The 20,268-nt window shown below is 42.1% G+C and overlaps 1 protein-coding gene across 6 annotated transcripts in view; it reads left to right on the plus strand.

Moving 5' to 3' along the window:
* Positions 1-20,268, plus strand: part of NDUFAF1 (NADH:ubiquinone oxidoreductase complex assembly factor 1) — a 470,741-nt gene that overhangs the window by 268,138 nt on the left and 182,335 nt on the right. The gene's annotated exons all lie outside the window — the stretch shown is intronic.

The following is a 20,268-nucleotide window of genomic DNA, read 5'->3' on the forward strand; positions in this document are numbered from 1 at the left end:
ATTTATTTGAATTTAAAGACAAAAGTATAAGGTCCACTTATCAGATTCCTCCCCCCCCTCTGATGACCCATTGTAAAAATTTTAGGGGGGGGGGTGTTTGTTTTGGACAGGTAACCCTCTCCACTTCATTGAGAGCTGAATGCATAATGTGTTTTACTTTGGCCAGCCCCTCCTTACTTACACTGTTGGCAGCCCACTGGACAGGTAAGAAGTGTCATAATGCAAAAATATGAATACACACTGTCCTAATTGAAGCACATTTTTACATTCTGCAATTGCAAAAATAATAGGAGAACAAAACTTTAAACTGTACCATTTGAAAGTATTCAGACAAGCCCTTTTACTACATGCTTTGGGGAATTCATCCATAAATATGACCACAAAAGAGGTAGGTATAGTGTGTATGGGTTTGGCAAAGTCAGCAGATAGAGGATTGGTATCGGTTGACTTATGCCTCGTACACACGATCGGACATTGATCGGACATTCCAACAACAAAATCCATGGATTTTCTCCGACGGATGTTGGCTCAAACTTGTTTTGCGTACACACGGTCGCACAAAGTTGTCGGAATTTCCGATCGCCAAGAACACAGGGACGTACACCACGTACGACGAGACTAGAAAAGGCCAGTTCAGAACCAAGCGCGGCACCCTTTGGGCTCCTTTTGCTAATCTCGTGTTAGTAAAAGTTTGGTGATAGACGATACATGCTTTTTCAGACTCGTGGTTTTCAGATCGTTTTTTGCTGTTCAGTTTGTGCTTGTGGGTTTGTATCTGGTCTTCAGTGCATGCAGCGAGTTACGTGTGACTCTTGTCATTGTGTACTTGTTCGTTCGTTACTGTTTTTCAGGTCGCTCTTCACAGGCCTTGCTGTTCTTCAGTGCGTTCTGTTACTTCATTCTGAGCAGCCGACCGTTTTTCTAGCCATGTTGCGTATACGTACTCCTCGTAGAGTTTGTGCTGTGCGGGGCTTGGTGTTGGGGTCCTGACCTTGACACAAGCCCAGTCCATGAACAGGGTGGGGAGGAGTTCATGGACCAAGAATTGGTTGCTTCTGCGTCACCAGTTCTGTCATATGCCTTTGCTCCGTGAGAATAATCCTGATGATTTCAGGAACTTTCACAGGATGACGGACCCCGTATTTCACCGTTTGTTGGCTTTGCTGACCCCTTATCTTAGCAGGCAGGATACCTGCATGAGGCAAGCCTCACTCCGGAGCAGAGGCTAGTCGCCACCCTGCGGTACTTGGCAACGGGGAGAAGCCTGCAGGACCTCAAGTTCTCAACAGGCATCTCCCCCCATGCTCCGGGATCATTATCCCTGAGACCTGTTCTGCCATCATTCAGGTCCTGCAGAAGGAGTATATTAAGGTAAGATTTTTATCCTTTAATATCACATTTTATTGTATTTAATGTTTGATAATATATTGTATTTCTTTCCTCATTTCCTAATTACCATGTTTGTAATATGCTGTGAATGTCCCCTTTGTTCTCATGCATGCTTGATTTTTTTGTAATTTATTTTTTTTCTCCTTCATACATATTTGCCTTTACTTACCTCCCCAGCATGGTCTCCTGGCCCTATATTCACCTCATGTAGTCACTTAACAATGTATTTTATCAGCTCCATGGTAGTGCTTTACCCCAAACACCCCCTAAAATGTTTTTAAATGTGATTTGTGCTTTAAATTCAGGCAGAGTGCCAGAGGCTTTTTTTGGGGGGTCCCCAAATCATTTGGAACCCTCCCTCCCCCCAACTGCTAAGTTAGCTGATACCAATTCTCTATCTATCCTCAATCATCTATCTGCTGACTTTGCCAAACCCATACACACTATACCCATCTATTTAGTGGTCAGATGTATGGATGAATTCCCCAAAGCATGTAGTGCAAGGGCCTGCTTGAATACTTTCAAATGGTACTGTTTAAAGTTTTTGTATCCTATTATTATCTTGATAGGTAATAGCAGAATTTCCAAATGTGCTCAAATGTGTACAGTGTGTATTTATATCTTTGTATTATGACACTTCTTACCTGTCCAGTGGGGCTGGCCAAAGCAATACACATTATTTAGGCATTCATCTCTCAATGAAGTGGAGAGGGTTACCTGTCCAAGAGCTCCCCCCCCTAAAATGTTAGAAATGGCCCCTGAGAGGGGGGGGGGAAATCTGATAGGTGTACCTTATACTTTGGTCTTTAAAAACTCCCTCAAATAAATGTTATCTTGATGTTGATCAAGAATGTTTGTGTCTAATCTGCTTTCCCTGTTTATGTGCAAAATTACTAATTTTTGTTATTGTTTGACTCCACAGTTTCCTTCCACGCCACAGGAATGGCAGACTGTGGCCTCCCACTTTGCCCAGGGGTGGGACTTTCCTAATTGCGGAGGGGCAATTGATGGGAAACACGTCCACATCGTCCCACCACCCAACTCGGGGTCATACTATTTCAACTATAAGGGGTTCAATAGTATTGTGATGTTGGCGGTGATGTCGGCTACTTACGAGTTCCTGTATGTGGACGTGGGGAAGAATGGCCGGATGTCCGATGGTGGAGTCATCACCCAGATGGAGTTCTACAGACGTCTCCAGAATAGCAGCTTGGACTTGCCACCTCCAGAAGACAATGTGGAAGGACTCCCATTCGTCTTCGTTGCGGATGAAGCGTTTGCGCTGGGGGACCATCTTATGCGGCCATTCCCGATGAGGACCCTCACCCCGGACCAGAGGGTTTTTAATTGCCGGCTGGCCAAAGCCAGAAGAGTGGTGGAGAACACGTTTGGAATCATGGCCAGCCGGTTCCGCCTATTTCTTACACCCATACACATGGCAGAGTACAAACTGAATCACATCATCCTGGCGTGCTGTGTTCTACACAACTTTTTACGGCAACATTCTGCCAACTATGCTGGCTCAGTTGGGCCTGAGGCTGGAATTCAAAATGAACCAACCCTGACGGCGCTTGAAAGTGGCTGTCCTGGCTTGCCCCCCCTGAGTGCCCGTGATGTTCGTCTAAGATACCTTGAATACTTTGCGGGTAGGGGGGCTATCAATATGCCAAACAATGTCTGAAACCTTTTTCAAATAAAAAAAAAAATTAACTACTAAAATCTTTGGTGACATTTACTGCTTGTGTTTCTTTTAGCTGACCCTGACAGAAATGTGGTGAGTCCTGAAAATGGCGTGATTGTGTAACATTACAAAGCATTGTTGGGTATTATTTACTAAAGGCAAAGACACTTTGCACTACAAGTGCACTTGAAACTGCACTTATAGTGCAAAGTGGATTCTCCCTTAGTAAATAACCCCCAATGTCACTGAAAACACCAATTAGAGGACAACAAAAGTTTTGGAGTGTTGAAACAATAATCCACACATTCTTGATTAACAATCTTTTTAATACCAGCACAATCACATGTGCATTTAGAAAAGGTTTTTAAAACAAACCAACATGTTTGTTGTATAACAATTTTTGGGGTCACATTAGAAAAAGTAGAAATGTCCATTTGAGATAAAACAGGCATGTTTAAAACAACAAGAAAGACACAAATCTTGAACTTACAAAGTTCACATTTGGTAGAACTTGAAGGCAATATCAGACATGAGTATTTACGAACTGTGTTTGATATTGTGTTCAGATGGGGTGAAGTCACCCCTAGAAAAGCCAAATTTTGAAGATGCACACAAATTGCCAAATGTCAACATGTGCTACCTGCCATCATGGGGGATCAAGGGACGTGTTTTGTGGGTGCAACCCCTTCCTCACAGCTACTTTATTATTGAGGAAGGGGTTGCACCCCCAAAACGCCTACATTGATCTCCCGTGATGGCAGATAGCACATGTTGACACACTGTGTGCATCTTCAAAATTTGGCTTTTCGCAAATATGTCAAAAAATTATAAAAATTTTTAGCTCACAAAAAGCACAAGAAAACAAAGGAATTTCGAGGGGTTTTAAACTCTCCCTAAAACATCAATGATGTTCTTCATTTTTTTTTGAACGTCATTAATGCTTTTCTGGATGTTTTCCAAGTCCCTATTACACCCCATGATCTCCCCGATCAGGATCTGTGCACTTTCTGAGGTGAAATGCCCTGGATCCACAACATCACGATCACCTAAAAAGATAGAAACAAAAACACACCATGTATTATAAATCTGCCGGCATCCTTCTCTTACCTGAGCCTTTGGTCACAGACACTCACCTGTTGTGGTGACTAGTTCCACCACATCTCCTTCCTCCTCCTCCTCCTCCTGTTGGCTTTGGTGGGTCTCCATTTCTTCATGAGGTGGGGGGTCTCTGGTCTCCTCTGATAAGGGGTGTCCTCCGAGTCTTTTATCCCCTATGTAAAAAAAAATAGGTATACTTAGCACACAGATATTTGATGGCAGAAATAGGAATATGAAACATTGCTTGGAAGTGGGGTACAATTGTCTGTTTTGGCAGTTCCAAGATGTAGAATTTTTATTGTCCTTTGTCAAGCTTCAATACTTTACCTGTTTAGTACAAGCTTCACAAATGGAGTCACCCCTATAGTATACACTGGAGCACCTGTGTGGGGCCCCCTAATAAAAAGGGTGTTCTTGTGTCCCACACTAGTGCTCCAGCATCCAGATGTGAAAACTGCAGAGTGTCCTCTCCTTACACAGAATCTAGTTTGCATTTCATTCTAGTTACAAACCCATCTACACAACCAAATTATTTTCAGATAAGTAGGCCTTAAAAAATGTTGGCAAATGCATATGGCCAAAACAATGGTGTTTTCTAGGCCGAACGAACAATGTTTTATACAAACGAATAATGTGCCCATGAACATGAAAGTTGACATTTTAAACTGGACAACAGTTAAGAAAAGCACATGGAGTAGCACGAACGTAATAAACATAAAGAATAGGAACACAGGACAACTACTTACTTTTTTGCAGCACTCTCCGGATCCTTCTGTACTGCTCATGCTCTCTTAATTTGAGGTCCGAACACCGCTTCCTGAGCTGATCTTTCGATCGTCATACCCCGAAATTCCGGTGCAGACTCTTGACCACTTTCGCCATGATCTTGGCCTTTTGGACATTGGGGTTGGGGTAAGGTCCATACTTCCCATCATAGTCGGCCTTCTTCAGGATGTCCACCATCTCCAACATCTCCCCAAAGGACATATTTGATGCCTTAAATCGTCTCCTTCTGGATCGGGACGTTTCTGGCTCCGGGCTTTCCTCCTCCTCCTCGTTGCTGTAATTAGCACGCACCTGCTGTGTCTCCACCATGTGCTCTCCTTCCCCACTGCGCTGAACGAGCAGGGGCGGGGAATAGACTAGAAAGATCGTCAGGGGTGGGCGGAGTTTCACGCATGCGCAGTGCTTAACACGCGTGCGTAGTACGCACGATCTGTGAGCGGAGGAAGGAGTATCGGAGGTGCCGATCGTGATAACGAAGGTAAGATCTAAACTGGGCTTATACTGCTTCTAGATTGAGGCCTATATTGTAACAAGATTAGGAGAGTTTTGCCTGACATTAGGGTTTGTCTTGTGTTGTGTCTTGCAGATAAAATGGATGGCTTCAATGACCGCAACTTCCTCCCCCTGTTCATAGACAAGTACAGGGAGCTGCCCTGTCTGTGGCAGGTCAAACACCCACAATATAATCGAAAGAATGCAGGTGTGGCTAGATGGTTGTATTGGATACGGCACCTCATCCCAAATTGATTAGATAAATTAGTGGATAAAGGGACAGGGGATTATAACGGTGCTAGGGTAAAAAGAGTGAAAATGAGAAGGAGATGTAAAATTACAAATATTTTATTTCACAATATTAAATACATAGAAAAAGCAATAAAATGATTAGCCACAAAAAACAAGTATATTGCGTGTGACCCGAATACGGTAGGGTGGGCCAGATGGAGACGGCCTTCAAAGCTAGAGCTCAGTTTCCTACATGTTTCGCCAAGGCATTGGCTTCCTCAGGGAGCAAGAGCTTTTTGCAATATAAAAGGATCTATACATGGAAATACAAAAAACAACGTGTAAACAAACAAGAACACTAGAGTATGGGCTGAGATACACATTGCTGAATGTTGGAATACTGTGGCTAGACAATCTCACACAGGGAGGCACCCCATAAAACCCGGGATTCCAAACATACCTGAACAACAGACACCCAGGGGAGGCGCGGCAAAGGACCCCCAAGATGGGGGAAGGGCAGGCTGCACCGTATATAATGCTTGCAGGGGGCACACAGAAAACCTGGCGGTTAAATATTGAAAATTAGGAAATGGCAAAGACTAAGTGAATTTTAGTGTGTATCAAACACTAGATTTGAAGGACAGGGAAAATAATGCATTATACATAAGCTAGATAGGGCATGAAAGCCTCAAAAAGAACTCACACTTTATATTTAAAAACAAGTTGATGGGTAGAAGGGAAAACGCCTGTAGGTGGATTCAAGGACAAACGATTGATGGAAATATTAGACAGTGATCTGTGTAGGAGAACATAAATAAATGAAACTTTGCAGAGATTGTTTAGCAACCATCTTATAAAGGGATGGAAGGGATCACACAAAGTATTGCTTACCCGGTGCTTTATTTGCAAGGCATGCGACTGTCACCAAACAGTGTTCACATGCTTTGCATGGGAGTGAAAGATTGACAGGAGATTAATAAGTCCTGAGAAGGGATAAACAGATAAGGGCTAAATCATAAACAATTATAACCATAAACAAAAGAGGCAGGCAGCGCTGGAGAAACTGCTGGAGTTGGTGACGCCAGTGGTCCCCACTGCAACCATCCCCTATTTAAAAGCCAAAATTGGTGGCCTGAGGAGCACTTATCTTAGGGAGCTCAAGAAGGTCACGGATTCCCAGAGATCAGGAGCTGCAGCAGATGACGTTTATGTCCCCAGGCTGTGGTACTATGAGAGACTGCGATTTCTGTCAGACCAGACTGAAGTCAGGGAATCCCTCTCAACCCTTCCTTCCACTCTTCCTTCCACCCCAGCTGAGGCTTCCGACGTCCAACCTGGGACTTCCAGCCAGGGAGAAGTGGAGGAGCCCAGCTTGAGCCAGGTATAGCATTCTAATACAGATTTCTGGTCAATAAATAAATGATGTTTACTAGATGTTATTATTGATCACTAATTGCTGAATTAATAAAGTGTTTTACATATCAATAGACAGTAATGGGCAAAAATAATTGGGACAAGAATGAAAAATGCTGGGCTCAGAATGATAATCTGTTATATTTGTTAACATTCAATTTGCAACAGTCATGAGGTGAAAATTGTGTGTGATTGATGAAGAAAAAACTAAAACTATGTCCCTTTTTGATACACAGGAAGACCTCAGCCAGGACGAAGCTCTGGAATGTGGCACACAGGAGGAGGCTGTGGAATGTGGCAGCCAGGAGGAGGTGGGGGTTAGTGGCAGCCAGGAGGAGGCTGGGCTAAGTGGCAGCCAGGAGAAGCCTGGGCCCAGTAGGAGCCTGACAGAATCGCAGGTTCCTCCCCTCCGCCTTCCAACCAAAAGACCCAGGAAGGGGAGTCTCACGTGCAGGATTTAGCACTCAGGCTGATTCAGGAGGCTTTTGCGTCCCTCAGAGCCACTCCTGAAGAGGCCTTTGCCTGCATGGCTACCACCAAACTGCAGGGCATGCAGGAGGGCCAACGCCAGCTGTGTGAGGACCTTCTTTATAAAGTCTTAACTAAGGGGGTGAGGGGCGAAATCATACCCAATACCCACCTGAGTGAGTTGGATCATCCTCCTCCTCCTCCTGCCACAACTACACCACCACAGCCACAGCATGGAAGGAAGCGTGGACGGAAGACCAGAGGGTGATGACCCTGGGTTCAGTCTGGTTTGGCAAAAGATGCAGTCTCTTGTATGACCACAGCCTGGGGACACAGATGTCATCTGCTGCTTTCATGATCTCTGGGACTTCTGGACCAGACTGCACTCCCTTAGATAAGGACTCCTCAGGCCACTCCTCAGGCCTCAGGCAATTTTGCAGTAAAATAATTGATGTGTGCCCTGGGGGTCAAAGGCTTCACCAATTTCTGCTGTTTCTCCAGCGTTGCCTCCCTCTTTGTTTGGTTGTGAGCCCTTAATAAAGGTTTTTTGTTTCAATTATACTCGCCTATGTGTGTTTTTGTTAGGATTACTCTCCTCTTGTGATCAGTCGAACTCCAGATGTATTGAAAAGCAGACAATTTATTTCAGATGTGTCACACAAATGGATGATGCTTACAAGCCAAAAGATGCAGCAAGAATCATACAAAGAGATGTACATCCCCCCTCCTAAAACCTACAATTATATAGCTATAACGCTTCTATTGGCTGAGGTAACACAGATAGCGTGCCTGATACAAAATGGTACTTTATTTCGCGAATTAGTGTTTCCTGTACATTCTTGTTCTACCATATATGGTTAAGCCTAATCATCCTACAACTTACTATGGAGTTAGTTAAAGCAAACGATATAGCAAGTTAATACAACAATGTGCTCAGAAGTCATCTTAAGAAAAGTCTCAGGGTCAGAGGCGGCTCTCTAATTAGGCAAATTAGGCGGTCGCCTAAGGCCTCGCACTCACAGGGGCCTCGCGGCCGCCTAATTTGCCTGTTCTCAATCACTGAAGTTGACGTTGGTGGCTCCGCCTACCCCCACTGGTACTCTGTGGCTTAGGAGCTGACGGACAAATCAGATACTGCCCGCAGCCTGAGGAATAGCGGCCTCATCACGGAGCGTCCCAGTCCGTGGGGCCTCATGTGTAAGTTTTGCCTAAGGCCTCACAAAGCCTAGAGCCGCCTCTGCTCACGGTTATTGTTTTTCTAATAATTTTTCTAATAGTCACACAATAAACATTTAAAACTTTTCTAACATTCCCTCCTCTTGTGTGACTATTTTATCTCAACACATTTTGATGATAGTCCCAGTGTTATACACTTTCGGTGTGTATGTCATTAAGTTGAGCTTCAATGTCCACATCATGTCTCCTCAGAGGTAGGAAGGGCTTGATACATCGTTCTTGAGACTGCAGTTTCAATCAGTTTTTGTGAAAGTCCTCGAATACAGGGAATGCAGCAGCATCCGCAAGTGACCAAAACGGCCAAAGCCACAGCAATTGAGATCAAACATGATGTGATAAGTCCAGTCCACTTACCGGACCATCCTTCAAGCCAGTTTGTTAATGGATCATTAATACCTGAGTTTTCCGCTAATTCATTCGATAGAGCAGTCAGTCCTTCCAAGGCTCTGGTCACGGTCCTTCCAGGAGCTGTATTATTAGGGATAAAGGTGCAACACATGCTACCAAACATTTTGCATACCCCCCTCCTCTTTCAACTAGGACCATATCTAAGGCCATTTGGTTCTGCCATGCCATTAGAGATGTGGTGGCCAACTGTTCTGTTAGGCCCTTCACAGTGTCCCTAGTATAGTTTACAAATCATTGTTGGTTATAGTATATATATAGTTAATCCAGTCAACATTTTTATCTATAGTCACCCACCAGAGAAGAGACTCAAACCCAGCTGTCACCTGATTCCTGGCCCTAAACTCATCCAGCACCCCGCGCTCATCTATGTAGATCCGAGAGTCAAATTACCCTATGGGAGAGGTGTCCCTCCGATACCGTTGGTGACTCTTAGTCCACGGGTGTTCTGATAGGATCCTCAGGGGCATAGCCAGCTGGACCATAGCGCAATCCCCTCAGGCATTGGCTGGTATCCTAGCTCACAGTTTCTTATCCCCACACATCCACCAGACATCAGCTCTCTGAATGTCATGTTCAACCCAGTCACCATTGCCCATGTTAATCCTCTCCCTACAGTAGTCATTGGGTAGTGACCCAAGATCCACCCCGCTACGGTTCCCTGGGAGTGCAAAACAAGTAAAGTTGCCCGGATAAGCAGTAACCGCTGGAGGTATCTGAGGTCTCTGTACTGGGGGAAACAACAAACTCAACGTGTGACAGGTAGAATTTGTTTCAGGTTTATAGCTCTTATTATACAATTGCAACATACATTTTAAACCTTCTAGATCTGTATTGTGATCTAGAGGAAAAGGAATAGTTGCTAAATGTAGTCTTGCTCTGGCACAAACTAAAGAGTTTTCTTTTTTTTTTTTTAAAGTTTTAATCGTGTACCTCAACCATTCTAACCACTCATTTTTTTTCCTTGGTATCCTGTCTCCAAAACTATGGCATCTTCTACTGTTAGGTTAGTAAATCTTATAGTTGTACTCAGAACTTCTATTTTAGTATGGCGTCACTTCCGGTCTGAGCGGTGATTGTTGTTTACACAGTGCCGGCTCTTGTTTTATCATGTGAGTATATCTCCTAAACTTTTTAATAAATAAAGCCTTTTTAAACAATATCACACTATGGGCATTACTCTTTCCCCTATGTGACATCTTGGCGGAAAATCCAGTGAAACGTTTCTCAGATTGCCCAGCAGAACTCCAGAGGGCTGCACAGTGGCTCACACTGTGAAGGCATAACACCCCTGGTGGGTAATGTCATCTGGTGAGTGCAATCACATGGATAATATCACCTGGCACCACTGTCACTTGAAAGGATAATCAGCACCAAATTTTGATGAAGCACTGGACACTGTTTTTTATTTTTTATTTTTTTTAAGCATGTCACTTTATTTATTGTATGGACTTATCTACTAATACTTTAGTGTTTGCGATAATTTCATCATTTGTTTTTGTTTTGAATGTGGTCTTACTGTAGTGTAACACAGAGACGTATATTGCATTGTGCATTCACATTTTTGTTTCTTATTATTTTTTTTATTTATTTTTCACTTCTGCTTTAAGTTTATCTATTGGCATAATTGGATTTTTATTCACATACCAGATTTTTGATACAGCAGACATCCATATTTATCACTTTGCCAACTAGGGATTAGATCACTGCATTTCTACAGTTCCAGATATTGTAGAGTATAGATTTTAGTTTGCGGACTCCAGAGGGTATAGCACACCAGTTGGACACCCTATCTGAAGTTCAGCACCTTCAACACACACACTGTGATATTCATCAACAGGGGTTGTAACACTATCACCTGTATAGGTTATTTTTAATTCTTGCCCCCAGGGGGTGCAACACAAAAGTGGTTTACTGCATCAGAGGTTTAATACATAAAGTAGTTAAATGTTTTGGCACTTATATATATTTTTATTTGTTTTTTTCAAACACATTTTGAGACCAACAGACAGAGGATGTATCACGGTTCATTTTATTTGAGGCATACCTTCCCTAATATTTTACATATATATATTTTTAATTTGAAGGGAAATAGCGCCACGTCTGCACTCCCATAATCTACCTTTTCCCGTTGTCAGGTTTTATTAGGTGCTAATACCTTGAGGAAAAATTTGCCTGAGGGGTCAGTTCCTGACACCCATGCTCCCATAGAGTACAACCACTGATCTTCCTTCCTCTACTCCTTTAATGTTATCAATAATTGTTTACAGTTCTTACTATGTGTGTAGGGGGAGTTGGCCGCTTCTGTAATTGAATCTTTCCTTTATTCCACTCTTTTTAGGCCCTGGTAGATTATACCCCCAATCTTGATGTGCTGTGGTCCACAGGGCTTGATCCCATGCTTGACATCCTGCCCTATTCCAGAGCCAGCAAATGTATTTATCTGCCCATAGAAGTCCTCTAGCCCCAGTTGTATCCCCACAATCTGCAATCTGACAGAAGTCTACCGGTATAGTGCTAGTTATTCTCTCTATAAAGGTTAGATTCAATGCTTTTCCTGTTCTTTCCCAACCCAAAGGTTCCTCTGCTCTTCCATAACGTATAACCCCTCTTATGGATGCCTCTCCTAGAATCACCAGTAACCCAAAGGTTAATTACTGTCACTTTTATCCTAACCAGCTACAGAGTTCCAGCAGATAGGGTAGGGGAGTTGGAAGGGGAGGGAGACTTCACCGGTTTGAGACAAGTTCCACCTTGTGTGAGACCGCCCTTTGTAGCCGGACTTTCTGAACCTCTTGTAGCCAACTGGCCCTACTCTACCTGTAAAACCTTTTTACAATGGGACTGGTGAATCTAAGTAGACCTCTCTGCAATCCTTATCGCAGTAGGGGTAGTTAGGAGGACTTTGACAGGACCATCCCACCTTGGGGAGTACCACTGCTTTTTCTTATTACTTTTTGCACCTTTTCATCTTCTCGAATTGGACCTTCTAGGACAGAACAAAAATCATTAGTACGTCTTTGTCTTAACAGCCTAGACATGTATTCTGCTAGTGTGTGCTCAGACTACTCAGTAGGTGTTTCATATGGTTGTAAGGGTATCTTATATTGCCTTCCATGTATCATTTCAAATGGGCTTTAACCTTCTTTTGTGGGTGTGATATGCATACTGGTCACAGCTACTAGTAGGCAGTACATCCAATTTTTACCTGTTTCTTCCATAGCTTTCCTCAGTTTGCTTTTTAGAATGCCATTATGTCTTCCCACCAATCCAGCTGATTGGGAATGATAGGCACAATGGTATTTCACTTAAATTCCCATCACTTCTGTCAAATGTTGTATAGTTTTATTTACAAAATGGGGTCCATTATAACTGTCTGTGCATCTGCACTTCCTGTCGAGAATTCTCCACTCATTTGGTCAGGGTGTCTATGATTAGCAAACAATATTTCTTCCTTTCACATTTGTCCAATTCAATAAAATCCATGCAAATGTGTTGGAATGGATATTGCGGTGTGGGAAACTTCCCTTTCCGTGGTCTTATGCCTCCCTAAGCATTGTATCTTGCACATATAATCCATTGAGAGGAAAAAGTTTTTTTAGTAGTTAGTGAAGCCATAGGCTGTACATACCTTATTTAACATCTCAGTCATCCCCCTGTTTGACACATGTGTTTCTCCATGTGTCAATACTGCTGCATACCTAAATAAGAATTTTGGCAATACCGGTTTTCAATCAGGTGACATGTAGATGTTATCTATACTTGTGCAACCTTTTGTTTTCCAATATTGTTTCTTTGTCTCTAAGAACTGTGTAGTCTACATTATTTCATACCTTAATTTAATGTTCTAAACTCTAAAATACCTCTTAAAGGTTCAATTTTGTACTCATTCATGTAATCACTAGACACCCACCCCATAAAAAGGAACTCTCCTCATTCTTCAGTTGTGTAGAAGGAGGAGGGGGGGGGGGTGTCATATCTGCACTTGAATTGGGGCTGGGGAAAATAGATACTCTTTATCTAACATGAATGAGTGCAGGATCACAGATCAAACTACCAAAGAAAGCCTTCCTTACTTTGGAGTTGTTAAAAACAATATTCTTTCATTTATTCAAATATAAGTCCATAAGTCCACCAAGTATGCAGACATAAAATGTTTCCTAGCGACATTTACATTATTTGACATATATATTCAATATATATAAAAATATTTTTCTCAGACCGCGATATTTTAGCAGAATTAAATAAAACATGAATCCCCTTTTCTATTGTTCCCCTTATTCTCTGGTCCCAAGTGAAATCCAAAGGGTCCCAAAACATTTTTTTTTTTTTTTTTAACCGAAACACATATTCTGATTCAGAACTTAGCCTTTTAACTTTATAAATGTACCCAAATATAAACAGCATTGCATCATTAACACTTTACAGTTGAAAATCTGGGAGTTCTAAAAGTAACATAACCAAGAAATATTTACTTTAAGACTATTATTCAGACTTTCTTTCCCATCGAAAATCCTAATATTTTCACAGATGCACAAATTAACCTCTGTGCGCTCAAAGGGTTAATGCTGCCCTACTAGTCATCTATTATCATCTCCCTCTCTCTTCTGCTATGTCTGTCAGGCAATCTGCATTTTCTTGACCATCATTTTTGTGCTATAAAAGCATCAAGTCTGTTGTATCCCCTTCTCTCCTCTCTCTGGGCTTCAAAACTACTGCACGCTTCTCTTAGGCCCCTTTCACACTGGAGCGGTTTTCAGGCGGTATTGCGCTAAAAATACCGCCTGAAAACCGCCCCTAAACAGCCTCCACTGTTTGTTCAGTGTGAAAGCCCGAGGGCTTTCACACTGAAGCGGTGCGCTCGCAGGACGGTAAAAAAAGTCCTGCGAGCCGCTTCTTTGAAGCGGGGAAGGAGCGGTGTATTCACCGCTCCTAAACCGCTCCTGCCCATTGAAATCAATGGGACAGCGCGGCTATACCGCGGTAATACCGCGGTAATACCGCGGCTATAGCCGCGCTGTACGAGCGGATTTAACCCTTTTTCGGCCGCCAGCGGGGGTTAAAACCGAACCACTAGCGGCCGAATACCGCTGCAAGAACGACGGTACAGCAGCGCTAAAAATAGCGCTGTTGTACCGCCGATGCCCCCACCGCCCCAGTGTGAAAGGGGCCTTAGCAAAGCCCATTCATGTGCTTCCTTTAACACCATGGCATGCTAAAATAATAAAGCACCCTGGTGTTATCAGTGTACCTTTCCTTTTTTTTTTTTATGCTCAGTTTCAATATTTACAATATAACCCTTCTGTATTGTCATAGCTGGTCAAGAGTTAACTTTATTCACAGACACAATCTCTCACACAGGAATTTGAAACAGAGGAGCACTTCACTCCCTCCACGAGGGGAGGGGGTGAGGAAAAAACTGCAGACTTTTATCTCCTTGTGATGATTTCTTGCACTTATTTATTTATTTTTTACTCAGTCATACTTAGCTATTTTTCTGCTTCTCAAATATTTGTTAAACATTTAGATAACATTTGCGTCTCGTCTAATTCTTTTGCTAGACCCATCAGTGATATGGCTATTGGGTCACCTGTACCTGAAGTTGCAGCTCCAACTGTTTGGTTCCTATGAGTCCGACCAAGGGTTGTCCCCGAGGAGGTGGCCCTGATGTGGCACAGTCTCCCATACAATGTTGTCCAGTGGTACCTGAGACGATGCAGTAATCCAAGACGCCGGCTCCGGTCCAATCCCCATGGGCCATATAGTGCAACGTCACCTGATATTTTACATATTTATCTGCTTAATACATTGGCTAGCAAGGTGTTGGCTGCCTTACAGAGCGAAGCCATAAGACAATTAAATCAAGTATCTCTTTAAGCTTTTGCAAAGTTTCCTGCTTCTCTGCCAGCTCCCAATCTGTCACTGATAGGCAAGCAGGCTACAACACAAATTTTACAGACACACAGAACATGAAGAAATATTTTTTGCTGGTTATTTAAACTCCTATTATCAACCCATAGCTTTTTTGTCCTAACAATTCATCAAATCCTGATACTTTTACATTTAGTTTACTATTGAATCCAAACTTCCCTATAAAGCCTTGTGTCCTTAAAGAGGAGTTCCAGTCTCCCACTTGGCACATTAGGAACACAGCAGCCTCATAAGCAGGCACAAAACATTCTTTTTCAGAGACTATTCCCCATTGTCAGCGCCAGACGGGTCTCATTTACCTATAAAATACTGGTATAGTGACCCTCGGCCCACGGTAACAATAGGAATACAAGAAGTGTAAAAATATCATCACTACCCTCACTATAGGGAGAATCAAAAAATAATTAACTTGTCTCTGTTGGTTTTTTTTGTTTTTTTTTTCCAATAAGGTTACAGCATCAACAGAAAGGTTAAACATGAGAAAGGAGAAACTAAACACACAGAAGAAAGTTAGTCTTGCGATCTTTCTAGATCACTTAAGCGCTTACATCATCGGGCAATCCACCTCCGACGACGACGCCAGGCATTCACCCTCTGACGTTCGGTATACCTCAAATCTTTTTTTTATCTGTCCTGGACAGCGGGTAATGCTATTTTTCCATTAGACAACGCTCCCAAGTGTCTCTGTCTTCGCACACTGGATTATTAAGATATTATACAATTAATATCAGTGTCGGCAATTACAACACATTAAACCAGAATCAAACAGAAAGAGAAGAAAAGACTCTTAGAGAGAATTAAGAATAAGTTAAATTATCTTACCTCTCAAACACCAGGAGGACTGGATCACGAAGTTCGAAACCAGACAGTGGATCTGGGTCTCAGGCCCCTGCCCCTATTTCACCACTGACGTTGAGTGGGGGGACTTTTAATTCTCAGTGAGCTTTGAGGTCCAATACTCACCGAAGTTTTTGTCGGGACCATCTGACCCGAAATGCACTTATTGGTTCCGGCTCGGAGGACCAAAAATGTTAGGATTACTCTCCTCTTGTGATCAGTCGAACTCCAGATGTATTGAAAAGCAGACAATTTATTTCAGATGTGTCACACAAATGGATGATGCTTACAAGCCAAAAGATGCAGTAAGAATCATACGAAGAGATGTACATCCCCCTCCTAATACCTACAATAATATAGCTATAACGCTTCTATTGGCTGAGGTAACACAGATAGCGTGCCTGGTACAAAATGGTACTTTATTTAACTAATTAGTGTTTCCTGTACATTCTTGTTCTACCATATATGGTTAAGCCTAATCATCCTACAACTTACTATGGAGTTAGTTAAAGCAAACGATATAGCAAGTTAATACAACAATGTGCTTAGAAGTCATCTTAAGAAAAGTCTCAGGGTTATTGTTTTTCTAATAATTTTTCTAATAGTCACACAATAAACATTTAAAACTTTTCTAACAGTTTTCATTCAAAAAGGACAGTTTGTTTGTGAGGATTCAGGTACATTTCTAAAGTACAATGTGAAATTAACAAGAGACACCAACACCAAGCAATCTCCTTGAGATTAAATAATACAAGATAATAATGGTGTTGTGGTAACTTTACACACAAAACACACAAAAAAATATTCAGGATGTTAAATAACTAAAAAAAAAAAAAAAATAACAAGATCAGCCTTAAAAAAAATACAAACCAAAAAAAAAAAAAAATAAAAAAAAAATCACATCAGGCTTGAAAAAAAAAACACACAAAAAAATGATATAGATTTTTAGTCAGATGTGACAAATCATAATATATTGAGGGAATCACGATAAATAATAAAGAAAGAAGTTTGTAAGAACTCTGTGTGAATATCAGCAGCAAAACTACTTTGTTCTTCCTGCATTATAAAGAAGAAGAGAGTGCACTGTATTAAACAATTTGAAACACTGCAGCCTGACGAAAGTGCTCTATCCATTCCGAGCGCTAATTTTACCAGACCGAGATGTTCCGTCTCGGAATTTCTTCTGAGCATGCGTGGCACTTTGTGCGTCGGAATTGTTCACACACAGTCGGAATTGACGCGATCGGATTTTGTTGTTGGAAAATTTTATAGCCTGCTCTCAAACTTTGTGTGTCGGAAAATCCGATGGAAAAAGTCCGATGGAGCCCACACACGGTCGGAATTTCCGACAACACGCTCCGATCGCACATTTTCCATTGGAAAATCCGACTGTGTGTACGGGGCATTAGCAGTTAGGGGAGGGAGGGTTACAAATTATTTTGGGACACAAAAAAAGCCTCTGGAACTCTGCATGAATTTAAGCACACAAATAACATTTGTAAACATTTTAGGGGGTATTTAGGGTCTTAAAGCACTACAATGGAGCTGACAAAATATATTGTTAAGTGACTAGGCTAGGTGGATATGGGCCCAGGATACCATGCTGGGGAGGTTAGTGAAGGCAGATATGCATAAAGGACAAAAATGGAGCATTAAAAACTTCCAGCATGCATGAGGACATTCACGGCATATTACAATCATGGTAATTAGGGAATGATGAAATAAATACAATACATTAGCAAACATTAAATACATAGAATGTGATGTTAAAGGCTAAAACTTACCCTAATATAGTCCTTCTGCAGGACCTGTATGATGGCAGAACAGGTCTCTGGAATAATGATCCCTAGAGCCTGGGGGGAGATGCTTGTCGAGAACTTGATGACCTGCAGACTTCTCCCCATCGCCAAGTACCGCAACGTGGCGACGAGCCTCTGTTCGGGAGTGATGGCTTGCCGCATGCAGGTGTCCTGCCTGCTAATATAAGGGGACAGCAAAGCCAACAAACAATGAAAAATGGGGTCCGTCATCTGGAGATAATTCCTGAAATCATCAGGATTATTCTCATGGATCTCCCTCAACAAAGGCATGTGAGAGAATTGATCACGCTGGAGCAACCAATTCTTCGTCCATGAACTCCTCCCTGTCCTGTTCATGGACTGGACTTGGGTCAAGGTAAGAATCCCAACACCAAGCCCCTGCACAGCACGAACTCTACGATGAGTACATACCCACAACATGGCTTCAAAATGGTTGGCTGGTCAGAATGAACTATCAGAAAGCACTGGAAAACAGCAAGGCCTGAAAAGAGCAAGCTGAAAATCAGAAACGAGCGGACAAGAATGCACTGGAAAATAAATATGTACTATAATAATACGCACTGACAAACAAATGCGAACTGACTTCACGTACTGAAGAACAGATACGAACCCACAAGCACAAACTGAAGAGCAGTAACGATCGGAAAAGCACAAGTTTGAAAAGCGCAAATCGTCTCACACCAAACTTCTACTAACACAAGATAAACACAAGATTAGCAGAAGGAGCCCAAAGGGTGGGGCGCACTGGCCATTAAACTTCCCTTTTATAGTCCCATTGTACATCGCTGCGTTCTTGACGTTCGCAATTACAACCAACTTTGTGTGACCGTGTATATGCAAGACAAGTTTGAGCCAACATTCGTTTGAAAAAAATCCATGGATTTTGATGTTGGAATGTGCGATCGTGTGTACAAGGCATTAGGGTACTCCCACTTTCTTTCAGGGAAAAGGTTTCTTTCCATGCAGGAGATGCTATGCATCCCAAAATACTAATAGGAATGGAACAAAATGTGGAAGTTTTGTCTCTACATCCACAGGGAAAGCGTACTCCATTCAAAACTTCATGCAGGACTGAAGGAGTAATATATGTATTGCAAAGTATTTTGTTTGTCGTTTCCATTTAGCATGTTTAAATACCACAATCACAACTAGAAAAAGAGAAGGGGGGTGGGGGGCAAGAAGTTATTATGAGGCAATTTGTTTATCACGATTAGAGAATGGGCAAAAAACAATAAGGAAAAGCATTGGGTGAAAATGGATAGCACGATTTGTAAAGTAAAAATGGGAAAAATAATATGGATCCCACCACAATTTAGAAAACTTAGCACAGATACACATGATATCACTAGACATGCATTAAAAGCATGGGATAACTTGCGCAAAAGGGAGAAATGGGAGTATAACTCACCTCTAATCCCATTGAAGGACACAGAATACTTTGCACCAGGGATGGTGACATTGTTTGGGAAATGGATCTTACAAGAGGATGCACAATTAAAGGACGTGATGGAAGAGGGTAGAACTTGTACATTGTATCAGGAACTAGAAAATAAAGTGGAACTCATAGTAATAGATGGATGGCGATACAGTCAGTTAAATCATTTTATTGAAACTCTCCCTCAACCTGTTAGATCAGATAAAAACTTACGCCCCCGGAGAAACTGTGTGTGGATAAAGCAGGGAAGAAGGGGATTTCTAAGATCTATAGAGTGCTATTGGAATTGAAGGGAAACACTGCCATTTATTAAGAAGTGGGAGTTGGAATTGGATATACAGCTTAAAGAACCAGAGATTGGTATGTTATTGAAGCGGATAAACGCAACAACTGTTAATTATAGGATACTCGAGTTGAATTATAAGTGTTTGGCTAGGTGGTACATTACCCCAGACAGAGCACATAAGTACCAGAGTGAAACATCGCAATATTGTTCACAGGGATGTAAAGAGATTGGGACAACAGCGCATATCTGGTGGCACTGCCCAGGAATTAAAAAATATTGGGGGGAGATTAGGCAAATCATCACTGAAATAACCAAAATTGGAGTCCCGAATGATCCTTGGGGATGTTTATTTCAAAGGATTAAAATGCCAACTAGGACATATTTGAGAACATTATTACCACAACTTTTGAACGCAGCTAAAAGCCTTATTCCTAGATACTGGCAAGTAAAAAAGAGACCCACGTTGCAGGATTGGTTTAATAAAATAAACGAAATTCAAAGTCTTGAATACTTGAGGTTTAGTGAGGAGATGGGATTGGAAGAGTGTAAAGAGAAATGGAGGGAATGGGCAGAATACAAGTGCTCCATAAGGTGTGCTGAGGTGATGGGAATCTAGAACAAAAAGTAGATGCGGCCCCAAAGCAGTTAGGCAGCTGGATGTTGAAGAAGCGGAGAAAAGAATAGACTAGAACCGATAGGAGCAAAGGAGAGGGGAGGGAGGGAGTGTTTTTTTGGGGGGGAGGGAGGGGTGGGTACATTA

The sequence above is a fragment of the Aquarana catesbeiana genome, linkage group LG13, assembly GCF_042186555.1.
Source record: "Aquarana catesbeiana isolate 2022-GZ linkage group LG13, ASM4218655v1, whole genome shotgun sequence".
NCBI lineage: Eukaryota > Metazoa > Chordata > Amphibia > Anura > Ranidae > Aquarana > Aquarana catesbeiana.